This window comes from Tamandua tetradactyla, chromosome 5 (genome assembly GCF_023851605.1).
Source record: "Tamandua tetradactyla isolate mTamTet1 chromosome 5, mTamTet1.pri, whole genome shotgun sequence".
Classification (NCBI taxonomy): Eukaryota; Metazoa; Chordata; class Mammalia; order Pilosa; family Myrmecophagidae; genus Tamandua; species Tamandua tetradactyla.
Genome location: NC_135331.1, coordinates 89,038,181 through 89,058,666, shown reverse-complemented (window position 1 = coordinate 89,058,666; position 20,486 = coordinate 89,038,181). Strand labels below are relative to the sequence as shown.

The following is a 20,486-nucleotide window of genomic DNA, read 5'->3' as shown; positions in this document are numbered from 1 at the left end:
ATGAAGTTCAGAGTTTCTCTCTCAAGTGAGAAGGCACATGGCGAACACAGTCAGGGCTTCTCTCTCATCTGGAAGGGCACATGGCAAACACAACGTCATCTGCTAGCTTTCTCTCCTGGCTTCCGGTTTCATGAAGCTCCCTGGGAGGCATTTTCCTTCTTTATTTCCAAAGGTCACTGGCTGGTGGACTCTGCTTCTCATGGCTATGTAGATCTGCTCTACTCTCTCTGAATCTCCTATTCTCCAAAACATTTCTTCTTTTATAGGACTCCAATAAACCAATCAAGACCCACCTAAATGGATGGAGACATCTTATCACCTAATCCAGCTTAACAACCACTCTTGACTAAATCACATCATTCAGGGAGATGATCTGATTACAGTTTCAAACATGCAGTAATGAATAGGGATTATTCTACCTTTATGACATGGAATTTTGATTAAAACATGGCTTTTCTAGGGGGCAAACATCCCTTTAAACCAGCACAACATGTTACAAAGCCATGATAACAAAATCACATATTGGCATAAAATCTTATCACTCGAGCAGTGAAACAAAATGGAGAGCTCAGAGCTTTGTGACTATATGGGGATTTAGTATACAAGAAAAGCAGCACTACCGATCAACAGGAAGAGAGAAAACTATTTACTAGATGAGGTTAGGAAAGCTGGCTCACTATATGGAGAAAAAAAATCCAGATCTGTATTTGACAGACAAAGGAAGACCTCAGATTTATTAAAGGTCTGAATATGAAAAGCTTAATGTAAAACTATAAAGTTATGGGGTAAGGAAGAATTTCTTAAGAAAATGTAGTTCACAAAATGAAAATATGAACAAAACATGTTACATTAAAACTCAAGACTCCTGTTAAATGAAATTAACAGATAGAGGATAGAAAGGGAGAATGTACTCACAATGTCTAAAATTGACATGGGGTTGACACCTAAAATATATAAACAACTTTTTAAAAAACAAGCAAAAGAAAGAAACTAAAATGAAAGAAATTGACAAAGAGTGGGAAGGGGATTTACTTTACCTAAGAGAAAATTTTAAAGGCTAACAAGCATTTAGAGAGCCTTTCAACTTTAGTTCACTAGTAGGAAGAAAATGGCAAATTAAGGAAGAAATGAGACTGAGATCTATTATAATGAAAAAAAATTCGAAAGGTGGATAATTCCAGATGCTGATGGATGGGTCTGTAGAGAAATCTTCATACGGACTATAGACTCCCTTAGTGGTTCTGGTTTGCATTGGCCAAATTGAGTAGATGTATGCTATATGACCCCACATTTCCACTTTGGTATATTTCTAAAAATGTTCACACGAGTCCATAAGGGGACAGATAGCATTATATTTGTGAAACTGGGAGTTGGCAGCAATCAACTGGTTTGATCTTCACTGGAAGATTCAGTACCTGTCATGTTGTTGGCATGGACTGTGGAACACTGCACATCGTTTGAAGAAATTAAATAATCAAATACTTAGTATTTGGTCAGGTCTTAAAAATGTGCCAACAGATGAGTAAAAAAATATGGATGAAAAATAAATAAATAATAAGGGGGCAAAGGGTAAAATAAATTGGGTAGATGGAAATACTAGTGGTCAGTGGGAGGGCGGGGTAAGGGGTATGGTATGTATGAGGTGTTTTTTTTTTCTTTTTATTTCTTTTCTGGAGTGATGCAAATGTTCTAAAAAATTATCATTGTGATGAATACACAACTATGTGATGATATTGTGAGCCACTGATTGTATACTATGTATAGAATGTGTGTGTGAAGATTTTTAAATAAAAATGTTTCATAAAAATGGGCCGAGTGAAAAACAAGAAACAACTTGTGAAAGTTCAAAATACATGCACATAAAAAATACAGGCACATTTTTTTAGGGAACACATACAAACAAAATATAGAAATCCTATTAGAATGGGACAGTGCATTTTCTCCTCTGTGTATTTCTTGAATCTTATCACAATGGTCACATTTGGGAATGTGAGGGAGTGCCACTTTTTTCATGTAGGTCTTGCTCTCTGCCCTTGAACTTTTTTTTTAACCAAAGAATGCACAAAATTAGTGTTATACCACCTTTGTATCATATTTCTGGATCCTTCACCAATGTTTACTTGAAGGAAAAAAAAATAGAAAACCAAAATGAATAACTGAATAACTGTTAATGAAATCAAAATCACTAACGTTATCAAGCAGGGAAACATTAAAATTTAGCAGCCATAAGCAAGAATACAGCAAAGACAATGCTGTAAAAAGAAACAAAGAAAGTTGCCAGAAAACTATGCGCCTTATTCTTTCAAACCAGCAAAATATGCTCCTGCATACAGTAAGACATAAGCAGATTTTTTCCTTTAAGGTATAGAAATGCAAGCCCTTTTTTTTTTTTTTTTTTTTTTTTTTTAGAGAGAGGGAGGAAGGGAAGGAAAGACAGAGAGAAGGAAGGAAGGATGGAAGAGAGGAAGAAAGGGAAACATCTTTTAAACATTTTCTCGTTTTTTATTATATTTTGTTTGTTTGTTTGTTTCTTACATGGGCTGGGGCCGGGAATCGAACCGGGGTCCTCCGGCATAGCAGGCAAGCACTCTTGCCCGCTGAGCCACCGCGGCCCGCCCTGCAAGCCCTTTTTTGAGTATTGTGGATAAGTAAATATGTTTGTAATGATGTTTCTATTAAACTATTGCAGAGTGGGCCAGGAACATGCTTGTTGATTCTGGGGGTGATGTATGCTGTAAGTCTTTGACTGGGATAGTGGCTACACTATTCAAAATGTTAAAATAATAATACATGTACATAGAAGTACAAAACAAAGTCACATGAGACTTTTCTTACATCTAACAGCATTTAGATGGAAATCAAATTTAAATGCAGTCCACTCTGCTTTTGAAGAGGCTTTGGTTCAGCTCCCAAATCTCAACTGCTTGACACAGTGTCCTATGAGGATGCTCAGAAGCGTTCTTCTCCTTTTTTTTTTTTTTAATATTTTTATTGAGAAATATCCACACACCTACAGTCCAACCTATATTATAATATACAATCAATCCTGCCCTTGAACTTTTAAGACGAGCAACTCTTTTATTCATATTTGTGTATAATACCTAATCTAAGTCTCAGCAAACACTTGTGAATCAAACAAAGAATGAGCAGATACATTTTAAATTACTGGGTGCCTGGAATCTAATTGGTGTCACAAAGGTTTTTTGAAGGAGTCTTTAAAATTGCAGGTGTCTCCCCCCAAGAGAGCCTCTTTTGTTGCTCAGATGTGACCTTTGTCTCCAGCCAACACAACGAGCAGACTTACCACCCTACCCCTCTCTACGTGGGACATGACTCCCAGGGGTGTGGACCTTCCTGGCAATGTGGGACAGAGATCTTGGAATGAACGGAGACTAAGCATCAAGGGATTGAGAAAAACCCTAGAATGAGCTGAGACTTAGCATCAAGGGATTGAGAAAACCTTTTCGACAAAAAGGGGGAAGAGGGAAATGAGACAAAGTGTCAATGGCTGAGAGATTCCAAACAGAGCCGAGAGGTTATCCTGGAGGTTACTCTTATGCATCAAGTAGATATCATCTTGTTATTCAAGATGTTATGGAGAGGCTGGAGGGAACTGCCTGAAAATGTAGAGCTGTGTTCCAGTAGCCATGTTTCTTGAGGATGATTGAATAATGATACAGCTGTCACAATGTGACTGTGTGATTGTGAAAACCTTGTGTCTGATGCTCCTTTTATCTACCTTGTCAACAGAGGAGTAGAACATATGGAATAAAATAAATAATAGCGGGAACAAATGCTAAAATAAATTTAGTTTGAAATGCTAGTGATCAAAAGCAAGGGGTAAGGGGTATGGTAGGTATAATCTTTTTTTTTTTCTTTCCTGTGTTCATTTTATTTCTTTTTCTATTGTCTTTTTATTTCTTTTTCTGAATTAATGCAAATGTTCTAAGAAATGATGAATATGCAACTAAGTGATGATATTGTGAGTTACTGATTATGTATGCTGTTTTATTTTGTTTCTTTATTTTTTTAATTAATAAATAAATTTAAAAAAAAAAAGGAAAAAAAAATTGCAGGTGTCTCGACAGAACCTAAAATGTATCCCAGATAGAAACTCCACATTCAGTTAATCACCCAGCTGCTCAGATGCAGCAAATGTGTGCAGTGTTATGCAGCTGCAGAAGTACCCATGCGAAGAGCCTGCCCACCTGGGCCTCCCCATGTCAGTGCGGGTTGAACACGGTGACCCCAAAGCCCCAGATGAAGCTCCTCTGCCTGCTCCTTCTGCTGCTCAGAGCCTCTCTGAGAGGAAGTCAGGGGGCCTTGAGGATTCAGCAGCAGGAACGGGGAGGGTTGGGTGGGCGTGGCCGCAACCCCATCACTGCAGAGATGGTAGAGTTCATTTGGTTGATCCAGTGGGTGCCCCTGTCCTTTCTTGTGTACCACCCGGCCGAGCTAGACGTGTCACAACTGGTAGCCCAAGGGGAGGGGCAGCAGGGAGAGGAGCTAGCCTCATGGTGACACCACGGAAGGACTTTATCCTACAGGGCCTGTGCTAAGGCAGCATTTCATTTCTTTTAGAAGTCCTCACCTGCCTTCTTGCCTGCATCCAGCCTCCAGTCTCTGACATTTGACCTGCCTCTCTCCATTCTACTCCATCCCTCACTCTGTTTTCTGTTCCACTAATAATCAATAATCAAACAGGACACCTTTCTCTTACTGCTGATCACGGTTTTGAGTTAAAGCAGCTGACTTTTTCTTCCTTAATGAAACCTTGTTTGCAAAGCAGAGAGATGTGACACAGGTGCCCCTCGGTTTGTGTGTGTGCGCGTGTGTGAAAAATACTACATTGTTAGCAAAACTCTTGATACATTTCTTGAATTTCTGGAGTACCACTGACATTTAAGTGATATTCCATCCAGAACAGTCTGCATTAAGAAAAATGAATTACTATGGGCTATAGGGAAGGCAAAGTGGGGCAAAATAGGGCAGCACAATGCAGATGTACATTGACCAGCTGTGAGAACTTGGCAAATAAAGCAACCTCTCAGTCTCGATTTTTCCATCTATAAAGTGGGATGTTATTTTCTCTTCTTTCTTTTCTTTACCCTCGAAAGGCTTTTGTGAAAATTAAGATGATATAAATAAAACATAGTATACTATCAAGTACTGTTCATTGGAGGCTAGTGCCCTTCCCTTTATCAAGCTATGAGGAGTTAGAATTCATGGGGACAAAAAGAGACACAAAGAGCAAGTGCCTAGTTTCTTCAGAAAGGCTCAAAAAGAGCAAAGTCTTACTCAATGCTTGGACAAGAGCTCTAAATTAATGCTGTTAATTTATTTCTTTTAACCTTTTCTTTCACTTGGGGAAGGAAGATGGGAAAGGGGGGAAATAGGAAAACTGAAATGCCCAATTTTCTGCACCCAAGTGGCCTATGAAATGGAGTCCCGGGGTTAGTGCTGGATGGTGGGTCCAAAAGGCCGAAAGCGCCTTAGTCTGTACGGTTAACGAGTTGCATGCTTCCTTTAGCTGTGATTTTCTTTACTACCCTACAGTTGCTAGTGTTCTTTCAACAATTTTAGTTTCTTCTCCAGATCTCTTTGAGCCAGCCCCTCCCCTATTGCCCCTTTCCACTTCTGCTCCTTCAGAAGGAGTGGAGGACTATGAAAGAAACGGGAAATCTGCCCAGCCTGTTCAATCCAAGTTCCTTCTCACTCCACATTTCACTCAGCCATCAGCTCCTCTCCCAGGCATCTAAACCGTACAGGGCTCCGGGTCCTGTCCCTTCCCCATCCCTCTTATGTGCTTCAGAATATTCCTGTCACCCCGACTAGTCTCAAACCACCCCCCATTCCCTACCACCCTTCTCTCTAGAAACTCACGTCACCTCCTAATAATCTCAATTCACCCCCATCACCCACCAAGTTGTACTGCAGAAACTCATGTCACCTCCTGGTAATCTCAACCCCACCACCACCACCCATACCCTGCTCCCCTGCTCTTCTATCCAGCTCTCCACAGCTTCTCTTCTCACCTCCTGTTGATGGCTATTCCGTTTCTTCAGCTACCTCCATGGACCCGTTCTTTAAGACTCAAGCTTCTCTATTTCATTCTGTCTCACCTCCTGGTTGGAAGGCACCAATTCCACATACAAGAGGTGTTCTGCTCTCTCTTGGGGATGAATATGAGCAAATGTCACTTTCGCCTCTCTCAGAAAGTGGATACAATGGTTAAGGTAGATGGATTCGGTAGTTTCAATTTCCCCTGGAAATTGGGGAACTAACCTAAGAGCACGGATCCAGGAAGAATTGGGATGGGTTCTATAAATGGGGAAGAGGGAGTTTGGGGGAATTTTAACATCAGCTGCTTTACTGGAATTTAAGGGACCCATGAGGCCTCTTTTTTTTTTTAAATTAGAGAAGTTGTGGGTTTACAGAGCAATCATGCATAAAATGCAGAGTTCCCTTATGCCGCCCTAAAATTAACACCGTGCACTGGTGTGGAATATTTGTTACAATTGATAAAAGCACTTTTTTACAGTGGTGCTAATAACTATAGTCCATGATTTAACTTAGGAGTCACTGTTTTTATAGTACAGTTCCATGGATTTTTTTTCCCAATAAATTTATTCTATTACCATAGATACAATCTAACTCTTCCCCTTTTAACCACATTCAGTATAGATTTTGTGCTATTAATTATGTTCACGATATTGAGCTAACATTGCTACACCATGAGGATTTGATACAGGAACCTGGAAGTCTTAATATTAAATTACCCACAAGGGGAAGCACGAGGAGGAGACGTTTCCTGCTTCTCACTTCTCTGGCACCGTCCCATGTGTTCTGATCAGGTCTTAGGAGTGGGGACAACAGCTGCCACGAGTATCCTATCAGCCTGTAGCCACAGCTTGTCCTCTTTCCCCTCCCCTGCCTCATGGGCTGGCGGCTTCCGCTAGTTCCGTGGAGGGGGTCTCTGCTGGGAACACTGATTCTACAGAGTGATATTGGGCTCCTGGACAACCCAGACCATAATTTTTCTTCTCAGGTTTCTCTTGCAAAAAATGCAATCTTAATGTCCTTTATCTGAGAACATTGTCCCTCCGAAGTTATCCCAGGCTACCAGGTACCATTGTCCCCAAAGACCACACTGATCCCAAATATGAGCCTCCCCTTGGAGCCCAAGGGGCCATCGCCCTCAGCTGGGCCCTCTGAGAACAGCAGCTCTGCACTTACCCAGGGTGTGTCTGCCCCAGGCCAAAGCGGGGCTCAGCATCGTCACCATCAGAGCTGCCATCCAGGGAGCCCCAGTGACCCCCATCCGAGGCCCAGGAAAGGACAGGGAGCAGAGAAGATTGCAGTCAGAGCAGCTCTCACACAATGGGGCTCACACCCTGAGCCAGGAGGATCTCCTGCATCCCCTGGTTATGGCAGATGTTGAGGAAGGAACCAGTAAGCTAGAATCCTCGCCCAGAAAGCGGAAGTTTGGTGCAAAGCATGTGATGCTTCAAGGTATAAAACTGACTTAAGACAGTATGAGGAAAATGGATCCTCATTTTGAGTGATCATGGTGGGTCCTGAGGTTTGGGGGTTTCATGTGTTTTGTTTGCTTTGGGACAAATCCCAAGTACTGCAAGACTCCTCTAGGTGGGTGCCATCCTCCTACATGGGGATTGTCTGAGGCTGGGCAAGTCCCAACTGGTTAAAATCTGGACGGATTAGACCCCCACCCCAGAACTCTCTATTAGTTATGGGGGATGTACGAGTCATCACTCAGAAGGGCTGAGGAGGTTGGTCACACCTTAAAGGTGTAAGAGATGGCGATTAGGGTCCCTGGGTTTTATTTTATTCTATTTTATTTTTTCTTTCTTTGTATGCTGTATGGCAGGGGTCACATTGCATTCTTTTTCCATGTGAATATCCCCTTATTGCAGCACCATTGGTTGAATTTTGGCTTTTGTTTGTTTTGCTTGCTTGTTTGTTTGGGAAGTGCATGGGCTGGAAATCGAACCCGGGTCTCCTGCGTGGCAGGCGAGAATTCTACCACGGAACTACCCTTGCACCCCCGGGCCTCTGGATTTTAACACCACACATGGCATGAAAGTAAGTACCCGACTTTGGCAACTTACTTTTGGGGCCACAGTTTCATCATCTTTGAAATAGGGTGGGAGCACCTAACTTCTCATTACCTGTGAGGGTGAGGTGACAGCATGCATTTAAAAATGCCTTAGAAACCTAAAGACCCAAAGTTTTTGAAAAGACCAATAAAACTATCAAGGACCAGTTTTTCTCAATCTTCTGAATCTGATGTCTTATTAGTTCAAGATATTTTTTTATCTTTTACACGACAAATAATCCTCCATAAACAAAATTATACAAATAAAAATATACAAAATCTCTGATACAAGGTAAATATACTCCTGGCCAAATACAAAACCTAAGAGGAAATGGCAAAACGATTATAATTTTTCAACAAATTTATTTATTAAATACTTACATAAAATGTTGATAAATCAATTAAAAGCATATAACATTATCTAACTTGGGTTTTCTACTAGGAATGAAGATACATTATAGAAGGTGATTGGGACACAGTTTTGCAGTGAAAAGTCATGTGTGTGAAGCCCTTTCTGTCACTTCTGGCTTTATGACCAAGGGTGAAGTTATTTAACCTGATGTGCTTTATTTTCCTATCCTGTAGAAAGGAGGTCATTATGGAGTCTTCATCATACGTTTATCAGGAAAATGAATTGAGATAATATTCATTATTTGAAAATCTCTGAAGTTAAACTATGTAAGAAATAGTAAGCTGTACACATGGTAAGTTATGAAGAAATAATCATTATAATGCAAGGCTAGATCAAAGCAAGGAAAAATGATCACATATGACACATTACTATATTCAACAATATAATTTCTATAATTTTACTAATAAATACTATGGTTCTAAACCGATTTATAATAAAACAAAGAATATATAAAGCAAAGAGTTAACATTACATTTAGTGGGAAAACAGAGAAATCTCTTTCCAAAACAAGATAAAAACAAGGGTGACTTGTGTCTCCACATTCTTGTATGAAGAAGAAATAAAAAGAAGAAAATTAGAAATGAAATAATGAAATATTTTTGCATTCTCCTTACACATCTGGAAACATCAAAGAAACTCCACCCAAGTTATCAAAGGTATAAAAGGGTGATCACAAAAATTATCTGTTAACAATCAAGCAAATTCCTATATAAAAAACCAAGAATCAAGGTGAAATTATGAAGAAAAGTATCCATTTACAAAAGTAACTACTCTTAGGGTAATATAATAGGGTAAGATAATGGGTAATTGGAGCTGAAGGGATACAGACTGTGCAACAGGACTGGATACAAAAACTCAAAAATGGACAGCACAATACTACCTAATTGTAATGTAATTATGTTAAAACACTGAATGAAGCTGCATCTGAGCTATAGTTTTTTTTTAAATATTTTTTGTATTTTTTATTTTTATTTTTTCTCTCTATTATCATTTTATTTCTTTTTCTGTTGTTTTGCTATTTCTTTTTCTAAATCGATGCAAATGTACTAAGAAATGATGATCATACATCTATGTGATGATATTAAGAATTACTGATTGCATATGTAGAATGGAATGATTTCTAAATGTTGTGTTAGTTAATTTTTTTTAATTAATAAAAAAAATTTTTTAAAAAGTAACTACTCTTTAAAAAATGCTCAAGGATCAGCTTTAAGAACATGCTTCCAAACCACCCCTTTCTGAGGGACAAGACTGTGATGTCTCCATTTTAGTTTTCCTCTGCTTCTCCTAAAACCATGCAACAGATTGGAGCTTTCTGGGCCATGCTGGTCCCTGGAAAACTCCCCCATCTCCTCTCCCAGCTGTTCTAGCCTTCTTCCCCAGCAGTTTCTGGTTGGCTGAGCCCCTTCAAGCTCTTTCATCTCCACCCCTTCTCTCTCTAAAATGGACGGAAATAAGCCCTTAACTCAGAGTTCCTCCCTGCCTGCACTGCCTCATTTTCTTGTCACCCTTTGGCTCACAGTGGCCATTGCAGGTGCACCTCGAAGAGATTAGGAGCCAGACCATAGCTGTGATTCTGCGAGTCCTCACCTTGGCTGCCCTGCTGGGTCCCGGAGGAGCTGACACCCCCAAGGGTGAGTGCTCAGGAGGGACAAGAGCAAGGGGTGGGGGGCGGGGGTGGAATGGAAGAGGCAGGAGCCAATAAGTAGGGGATGTTTTTTGTTTTTAATTTTTTATTAAAAAAAAACAATTACAGGAAAGAAACACAAATATTCTTAGTATATGCTCATTCTTTTCTACATATATAATCAGTAATGCACAATGTCATCACATAGTTGCATGTTCATCATCATGATCATTTCTTAGAACATTTGCATCAATTCAGAAAAGGAAATAAAAAGACAATAGAAAAATAAAAAGAAAACAGAAAAAATATTTTTACATACCATACCCCTTACCCCTCCTTTTCATTGATCACTAGCATTTTTTGTTGTTGTTGTTTTTTTAATCAAAAAAGGAAGTCAGTTTAATTTGAAGAAGAAAAATCAGAAATTGTTTGGAAAAATAATGGTGCAAACCAATGCCTGGAAAAGAGTTCTACATCTTGTGATTACATTTTTTGGAAGGGTTGCAAAAAATAAAAATTCTATTTAGCTTAAGAACTTGAAAGTTATCTACAAATCACAAAAAAATCTTGGTTATTTCTTAACGTCAAAATTTACATCAACTTCTCCTTTCCATATCTTCGACATTTGAAGAGGCGATAGTACAAAGTCTCCAATTTTCCACACAGGACAAATTCTTTTTTTTCAGCCAACTCTCAATGGGGGGGCAACCAGTACAACACCATCACCTCGGACAAAAAGCATTGGAATATTCCGTTAAGTTGATTTATATATCTCTTCATATGTTTCTTCATCAATTTCTATAGTAGTCACAGTTTCTTCCACATCTCCCAATATCATATTTAAATGTTGATCATAAGCATGTAATCTGCCTCGAAGCTCTCGGTCGTTTCTCATCTTCACGTAAATTCGCTCATCCAGGCTGAGCCTGATGAGATCCAGGGGCTCCTCTATGGTGTTGGTAGTTTGTTGCTGATCCACGTCGTCCGCCATTGATCACTAGCATTTTAAACTAAATTTATTTTAACATTTGTTCCCCCTATTATTTATTTTTATTCCATATGTTCTACTCATCTGTTGACAAGGTAGCTAAAAGGAGCATCAGACACAAGGTTTTCACAATCACACAGTCACATTGTGAAAGCTAGATCATTATACAATCATCAAGAAACATGGCTACTGGAACACAGCTCTACATTTTCAGGCAGTTCCCTCCAGCCTCTCCATTACATCTTGGATAACAAGGTGATATTTACTTAATGCATAAGAATAACCTCCAGGATAACCTCTTGACTCTGTTTGGAATAGCTCAGTCATTGACACTTTATTTTGTCTCATTTCACTCTTCCCCCTTTTGGTCGAGAAGGTTTTCTCAGTCCCTTGATGCTGGGTCTCAGCTCATTCTAGAGTTTTTCTCAATCCCTTGATGCTGAGTCTCAGCTCGTTCTAGGATTTCTGTCCCACATTACCAGGAAGGTCCACACCCCTGGGAGTCATGTCCCACATAGACAGGGGGAGGGTGGTGAGTTTGCTTGTTGTGTCGGCTGGAGAGAGAGCCAACATCTGAGCAACAAAAGAGGTTGTCTTGGGGGTGACCCTTAGGCCTAATTTTAAGTAGGCTTGACCTATCCTTTGTGGGGTTAAGTTTTATGTGAATAAACCCCAAGACTGAGGGCTCAGCCTATAGCTTTGGTTGTCCACACTGCTTGTGAGAATATCAAGAATTCAACTTGGGGATGTTGAATTTTCCCCCGTTCTCACCATTCCCTGAAGGCAACTTTGCAAATACTTTTCCATTCACTGATCGAATCACTCTGGGATTCATCGGGGCATCACTCTGGACAAACCAACAAAATCTCATGTCCTACCCAAGGTTCCATGTATCTATGTTGTTCAACCAACTATCTACATAAGTTATATTAGGAGATGCACTAGTCAAAATATAAATTTTGTACCAAATAAACATTTTTTGCTTTAGTCTCACACATAAGTTGAAATTTAAAAATTTTAATTACCATCTATTTTCAGCACCCTGCAGTAATGACATTCCTTTGTTCTTCCTCATGCAAAAACATTTTTTAAATTTGTACATTTAGTCACTATCATTATACACTCTAGGCATTCCTAGATTATACCACCTCAATTTTTATCATCTATCTTTCTTTGTGATTACATTTATGCCCCCAGCCCTCCTCCCTCTACCATTCTCACACTCAGCTTCATTCAATGTTTTAACATACTTGTATTACAGTTAGGTAGTATTGTGCTGTCCATTTCTGAGTTTTTATGTTCAGTCCTGTTGCACAATCTGTATCCCTTCAGCTCCAATTACCCAATATCTTACCCTATTTCTATCTCCTGATGGTCTCTGTTACCAACAAAATATTCCAAGCTCATTCACTAATGTCAATTCATAACAGTGAGACCATACAGTATTTGTCCTTTTGTTTTTGGCTAATCACACTCAGCATAATGTCCTTAAGGTCCATCCATGTTGTTACATATTCCATAACTTTATTCTGTCTTACAGCTGCATAATATTCCATCGTATGTATATGCCACAGTTTGTTTAGACACCCGTCTGTTGATGGACATTTTGGCTGTTTCCATCTCTTGGTAATTATAAATAATGCTGCTATAAATGTTGGTCTGCAAATGTCCGTTTGTGTCCTTGCCCTCATGTCCTTTGAGTATAGACAGCATATAGGTGGGTCCTGTTTTTGAATCTATTCTGCCAGTCTATGCCTTTTGATTGAGGAGTTGAATCCATTAACATTTAGTGTGATTACTACATGGGTAGTACTTTCTTCTACCATTTTGCCTTCTGGATTTTATATGTCATATCTAATTTTTCTTCTTTTACCTTTACTCATAGTCTTCCTTTCTACACTCTTCTCCACACCTCTCTCTTCTGTCTTTTCGTATCTGCCTCTAGTGCTCCCTTTAGTATTTCTTGCAGAGTTGGTATCTTGGCCAAGAATTCTCTCAACGATTTTTTTGTCTGAAAATGTTTTAATTTCTCCTTCATTTTTGAAGGACAATTTTGCTGGATATAGAATTCTTGGTTGGCAGTTTTTCTCTTTTAATAATTTAAATATATCATCCCACTGTCTTCTTGCCTCCCTGGTTTCTGCTGAGAGATCTACACATAGTCTTTTTGGGCTTCCCCTTGTACGTGATGGACTGCTTTTTTCTTGTTGTTTTCAAGATTCTCTTTCTGTTTGACATCTGACATTCTGATTAGTAAATGTCTTGGAGTACATCTATTTGGATCTATTATGTTTGGGGTGCGCTGCATTTCGTGGATCTCTAATTTTAAGTCTTTCATAGGAATTGGGAAATTTTCAGTGATAATTTCCTCCATTAGTTTTTCTCCTCCTTTTCCCTTCTCTTCTCCTTATGGGACACCCACAACACGTATATTCATAAGCTTCATATTGTCTTTCAATTCCCTGAGTCCCTGCTCATATTTCTCCATTATATTTTCTTTTTCTTGCCAGATTTCAGAGGTTCCATCCTCCAGTTCACTAATCCTATGTTCTGTCTCTCGAAATCTACCATTGTAGGTTTCCATTGTTTTTTTCATCTCTTCTCTTGTGCCTTTCATTCCCATAAGTTCTGTGACTTGTTCTTTCAGACTTTTGATTTCTTCTTTTTGTTCATTCCTTGCCTTCTTTATATCCTCCCTCAATTCATTGATTTGTTTTTTGATGAGGTTTTCCATGTCTGTTTGTATATTCTGAATTAATTGTTTCAGCTCCTGTATCTCAATTGAATTGTTGGTTTGTTCCTTTGACTGGGCCATCTCTCCAATTTTCCTAGTGTGATTTGTTATTTTTTGCTTGTGTCTAGGCATTTAATTACCTTAATTAGTTTATTCTGGAGATTGCTTTCACTTCTTTTACCTAGGCTTTTCTTGCTGGATGAATTTGTCGTCTATTTGTCCTTTGACATTCAGTTCAGCTTTTTCTGGACCTCTAGCTTAGGTTTTGTTTAACGAGAAGAATTTTTCAGTTCTTGTTTTCTTGTTTCTTGCCCTCCTTGTATGGTGCCTTCCCCACCACACACACACTTAGGAGGGTCTACGTAGGTATTATAGACGCCAGTCGGATTTTCCCAGACTGAACATCTTTCTATCAGGAGGAAGGAGTCATCTGTGTTGGTTTTCCCTGAGGGTGAGACCCAGCAGATTGAAAGACTTTCCTGTGAAGTGTCTGGACTCTGTTTTTCTTATCCTGCCCAGTATGTGTTTCTTGTCTGCCTGCAGGTCCCACCAGCATAAGATGATGTGGTACCTTTAACTGTGGCAGACTCTCCCTGCTGGGGGCGTGGTAGAGACAGAGGAGAGGTTGTAGGCTGGTTTTAATGACTTCAAATTACCAAGCCCTGATGTCTGAATTCCTTGAGGGAGGGATTCCACCTGAGTTGGGCTTCACTCCTCCCCTGGGTAAGGCACAGGCTCCAGAAAAGTCCTCAAATGAGCTTGTTTCTGCCTATACCTGGGGCAGTTTCAGCCTGGGAAGCCCTGGTGCTGTATCCAAAGGCAGTCAAGCCTTTGTAGAAACACAGCCACAAAACCTCTGTTTCTTTTTTTTTTTTTTTTCTTTTTCCGTCAGCCCTGCCCCCTTGGCGCTGGGGCAAAAATGAGTGACCTCCGCTTTGAACAGGTTCACCTGAGCTGGGGGCCTATTTTTAGTAGTCAGAATTTGTTAATGAAGTCCACAATCGGTGTTTGGTTGTGCTCAGCCCCTGCTGCTGGTAAAGTCTCTTTCCTTTCCCTCTGCGAAGCAGCCTGTGGGAAGGGGCACTGGCCACTGCGATTTGGGGAACTCACAGTTCTGTGGAGGCTCGCAGCTGGTCCAGCTGGTCCAGACTGGGGTACGCTGTGCATCCGGTCACTGACGTGGCCCCAGGAGCTATTCTGTACCATTTCTGGTTATTTAGTAGTTGTTGTGGAGGACGAACTAAAACACGCACATTGTTAAGCCGCCATCTTGGCCTGGAAGTTCCACAGGCTGGTTTTTTAAAAATATTTTTATTGTCAATCCTTAACAAAACAAACATACCAGCATAAAAAGGAAAAAAGAAAAAACTCATATATCCTATACCCCTTACCCATCCCTCTCACTGACCACTAGTTTTTCAATCTACTCAATTTACTTTAACCTTTGTTCCTCCTATTATTTATTTTTCATCCATATTTTTTACTCATCTGTCCATACCCTAGACGAAAGGAGCATTAGACACTTGTTTTTCACAATCACACAGTCACATTGTAAAAACTATATCATTACACAATCATCTTCAAGAACCAAGGTTACTGGAACACAGCTCCACAGTTTCTGGTACTTCCCTCTAGCCTCTCCAATGCACCATAAACTAAAAAGGGGATATCTGTGCAATGCATAAGAATAACCTCCAGGATAATCTCTCAACTCTGCTTGAAATCTCTCAGCCACTAATACTTTATTTTGTCTCATTTCTCTGTTCCCCATTTTGGGCAAGAAGGTTTTCTCAGTCCCTTGATGCCAGGTACCCAGCTCAAGGGGATGTTTTCTTGCCGATTTCTCCTCTCCCTTCCTTATTCCCTTACTTGAGGTTCTCCTTTGCTTCCTCTTATTCTTACAACAGTAAGTAAGCCACCATTTACTGAACACCCACCAAGTACCAAACCTCATTTATGGCCTCACAACAACCTTTTTCAGGAAGTTTCTTATTATCCCAGTTTTAGAAGTGAAGGCACTGGGACTCAGATCAATTAAGACATGCGCCAAGCATCCCGATGTCAGAGCAAGTGAGTGGAGAGTCAGGGCATCTGCATCCTTCTCTGGAGAATCTCTCTCTGTTTCTCATAAATTTCAGAGCTAAACCTCCTGAAATAGGCATCTGCAATGCCTACTTTTGATTTTCTTTCATTTCGTTTAGTCCACAATCCACTTAATTCTCCCTTTTCACTTTAACCACATCTCTGAAGCTGCCCTCAGGGGACCATTATGACCTCCAAACAATAGAAAACGATGGTCACTTTCCTGCCTGTAGCTTACTTGTGTCCTTAGTAATATCTGTGATGCTGACCATTTCCTACTTCCTAGAACTTTTCTCTAGTCCTGTGTCTTTTATACCACACCTCTTTCTGTGTTCCTTCTACTTTTCAGTTCTCTCCCATTCAGCCTTTCTCCTAATGTCTGTGTTTGCCAGGACTCAGGACCACACACACAGATCCCTGCTCTTCTCACCTGTTCTCTGGTGACTATTCTAAACACCAGAGAACATCACCTACCCTGAGGACTCCCTAGTCTTTGTCTCTAACCCAGACCACTCTGAGATCCCATCACCTTTTTTTTTTTCCTGCATGGGCAGGCACCGGGAATTGAACCCGGGTCTCTGGTATGGCAGGCGAGAATTCTGCCTGCTGAGCCACTGTCACACTGCCCTTCCATTCACTTCTTTCAAGTGCCCTCAAATCAACTCTATTTGTATCATGGACATTCAAGCTCATCATGTCCCAGACGGACCATTTTATCTTCTCCCAATCACTTCCTTTCAGTCAATGGCACCATAATTCTGCATGTTGCATCATTTCTGAACTCCTTCACTGATCATTTACTGATCCCTGTGGTTTCTGATCTCTTTGCTGGCATTCAAACTCATCTGATCTTCTCCTCACCCCCCAACCTTTACCAGAACCTCTTTAGTTCTCATCTGGTAGCTGAAGAGCTCCTGCTGGCCTTCCTTTCAAACTAGTGTCCTCCCTTTCATCCTTGCCCCTGCTGCCACTTCCAAATGCAAATCTGATAACATCACTCTCACGCTTAAGATCCTTCAACAACTTCCCAAGTCCTATGGGATAAAATTCAAACCCCTGCAATTAACACCCAAGGCTTGCCACTCTGTGGCCCTTTCCCCATCCCACCCCCAACTCCTAGTCATATTGAAGAACTTGCATTTCTCCCTGTGCTTTTGTGTCTCTCCACTCTTGAATATCCTTCTTCCCCTGGTAGAAAAGTCATTTTCTCCTTTCTCTGCTTTGCCAACTTCAGGCCCCATCTTCCTCAGGAAGCCTTTCCTAAATCTCATTTTGATTTTTTTAATGCCTTTGCACTCTCAAGTAGCATCTTGTATATACCTTGTATACTCAGCAGCGTATACGTGTATAAAAAATTTGTGTACACCTCGTATACTCAGCAGTGATCAGACCACATAGGTAATAATTGTCTTTTCATTGCCTTCCTCATCCTCTGGATTGCGAACATCTTTATTTTTATTATTTACTTATATTTTTGTGTGCTGTATGGTGGGGGTCACAGTTCATTATTTTTCCATGCGACTGTCCAATTTTTGCAGCAACATTTGTTGTATTTTGGAAGGGGGCGGTGGAGGGGAAGTGCACCGGCCAGGAATCAAACCCAAGTCTCCCACATGGCAGGTGAGAATTCTACTACTGAATTACTCTGCAAGCATCTTGAGAAGAGGGATCATATATTCTGAGTTACATCCTTAGTGTCCAGAGTGAAGATTCAAATGAATGTGTTTTTTATTGAGTGAAAATTACTATTTGAAAGAGAATGAGTTGCTTCAAACTGAAACAGACCTTTTTAGTTTTAAGAATTCGCAATCATCATAAAAATGATACGTGACAACACAACAACGTGTGTTGTCGGTAATTTTTGTTTTTTTCTTCCTTTCTTCTTTCACCTTCTTTTCTGTAGGTGAGTGGTACCTGTAGACCCTACACTCAGTGGAGAACCCTAAGCATCCGTGCGGGGTAATGAGCTCCCTGTGAGTACAAAGGTCCAATGGGTGGGGTTGGTCCACACCTGTTGGGGCTTTCACGGGGAGCCTTGTTTAGGGAGCTAGACCAATGAACTCTGGAGTCTCGTTTCAGTTTAGTTCTTCTGCCATTGTAAACCCCCAAACCCTCTCATTTTCATTGTTCTGCTGTAATACCAACAGATTCCACATTCAGCTTTTTGCTGCTCCTTACACATCAGTTAAAACTAAGATGCGATCCCATAGGTATTTCACATGCAAGAAGAAAATTTTAGTTCCAATTAAAACCTCACTTAAAAACATAAGTTCAAAAAGAAGGTGTGTGGATGTCTTAGTTTAATATGCCTAAAATGAAAGTGTTGCACACAAAGTCACACACTTCAGAGGTTTAATTCAAAACTAAGTAATGTGAAATCTAGAAAGAGCACCAAAACTCTGAAGCTACTTTCATTTCTTTCACTATTTTTACATTTTGCCACTCTGGAAAAAAAATGAAGAAAAGCCCACTCTAGCATTCCCTGCTCCGCTGCTTTAACAATGATTTTTTATGCCTGGTCCCGCAAGGGGTTGGAGGAAGATGACTCCATAATGCTTAAGTGAGTTCTTTAGCCCTCTGTGGTCATTTCCCTAAATGCGAAATAATACTGAGGATTCAATGAATAAATGCTTAGCCTGTAGTAAGTGCTCACAATAGTTTATCTAATTTTATTGCTTTTATTATTATGTTCAATATTTAAAATTTTTTGAGTCTTCGGGGACAAAAGAAAGGATCTGATTTTTTTTAATTTTCTTTTTTCGTTTATTTTATTTTTTTAAATTTTAGAATCTGATTTTTTAATGGGTCATTTCTCTCATTGTTTCCTTCCCATTTATTTTATTTTCTTCCAGTGTGCCTTTTTCCTTTTCCGCGTCATTCCTTCAGGTCCCTGATAACCTATCCTTTCCCACTCACGCCCTGTATTTTTGTTTACGTTCCTAAATATTCACACATTCCCCAGCCTCCTCCTTCGTCTTCCTGCAGCGTGCCACGTGTCGACATATGCAGAATTTGCCAGACACGCAGACCTTCCGGGGAGGACACGTTGGAATTTGACCGGGGCGAGCAGTTCCACGTGGACCCGGATAAGAAGACGACGGCCTGGCGTCTGCAGGGGTTTATTCACGCCTTTGACTTTGACGCGGGAGGGGCATTGCTGACATCATCAAGGCCAGGAGGACCCTGGACACGCTGCTCCGGCGATTTAACCGCATCCGGGCCATGTTCAGGACTGGCCTGGCCAGGAGGGGTGGGAGGGCCGCTTTGCCCATCACCGGAGACCCAGATGCCCACACAGGAGACAGCCCCTCCTGGGGAGCCAGTAGTAATTGGAGCACGAAGCTGGGAGCCCGGGGGGTGATAAATAAAATAAATAAAAATAAATTTTATTTATTTTTATAAATAAAAAAAATATATATATATTTTAATACACCTGTGCATTTATCATCACAATTGATGTTTTGTTTTTTGTTTTTTTTTTCATGGGCAGTGTGTTAGTTAGATTCAGTTGTCAAGTTGGCCAGGTGAGCACACCTAGTTCTGTTGCTGCCGACACAAGCCAACGGTACATGAATCTCATCTGTTGCCAATTACATCTGCAGTCAGCTAGGATGCGTGTCTGCTGCAATGAGTGACGTTTGACTTAATTGGCTGGTGCTTAAATGAGAGAATGCAATGTAGCACAGCCTAAGCAGCTCGGCATTCCTCATCTCAGCACTTGCAGCTCAGCCCAGGCCTTTGGAGATGCAGAAAGAAGTCACCCCGGGGAAAGTTGTTGGAACCCAGGGGCCTGGAGAGAAGACCAGCAGAGACCATCCTGTGCCTTCCACGTAAGAAAGGACCTCAGTGGAAAGTTAGCTGCCTTTCCTCTGAAGAACCAACAAAATAAATCCCCTTTTATTAAAAGCCAATCCGTCTCTGGTGTGTTGCACTCCGGCAGCTAGCAAACTAGAACAGGCAGGCACCAAAAATCGAACCTGGGTCTCTGGCATGGCAGGCGAGAATTCTGCCATTGAACCACTGTTGCACTGCCCTTTTTTTTTCTTTTTTGTGAAAAATAAAATATAACAGAAAAGCAATACATTTCAAAGAACATTGCAGCAATTAGTTTTAGAACAGATTTCAGAGTTTAGAATGGGTTACAATTCCACATTTTTAGGTTTTTACTACTAGCTGTTCCCAGACACTGGAGATGACAAGAGATAGCAATATGATGATTCAGAAATCATACTCAATTTTTTAAACTTTTTTTATTAATTAAGAACAAAAATTAACAAACAAAACATTTAGAAATCATTCCATTCTACATATACAATCAGTAATTCTTAATATCATCACATAGTTGCATATTCACCATTTCCTAGTACATTTGTATCGATTTAGAAAAAGAAATAAAAAGACAACAGAAAAAGAAATAAAATGATAATAGAGAAAAAAAACTATACGTACCATACCCCTTACCCCTCGCTTTTGTTTATCACTATTTCAAACTGAATTTATTTTAACATTTGTTCCCCCTATTATTTA

At 40.2% G+C, this 20,486-nt stretch overlaps 1 long non-coding RNA gene and 1 pseudogene across 1 annotated transcript; one reads left to right on the top strand and one right to left on the bottom strand.

The window, feature by feature from the left end:
- Positions 1–8,044: 8,044 nt before the first annotated feature.
- Positions 8,045–19,308, top strand: LOC143682609 (uncharacterized). The gene is made up of 4 exons (XR_013175193.1): positions 8,045–8,103; positions 10,051–10,162; positions 17,863–17,932; positions 18,945–19,308. It is a non-coding gene; the product is annotated as an uncharacterized LOC143682609 (long non-coding RNA).
- LOC143682607 (U6 snRNA-associated Sm-like protein LSm3 pseudogene) lies at positions 10,558–11,146 on the bottom strand (annotated as a pseudogene).
- Positions 19,309–20,486: the final 1,178 nt, after the last annotated feature.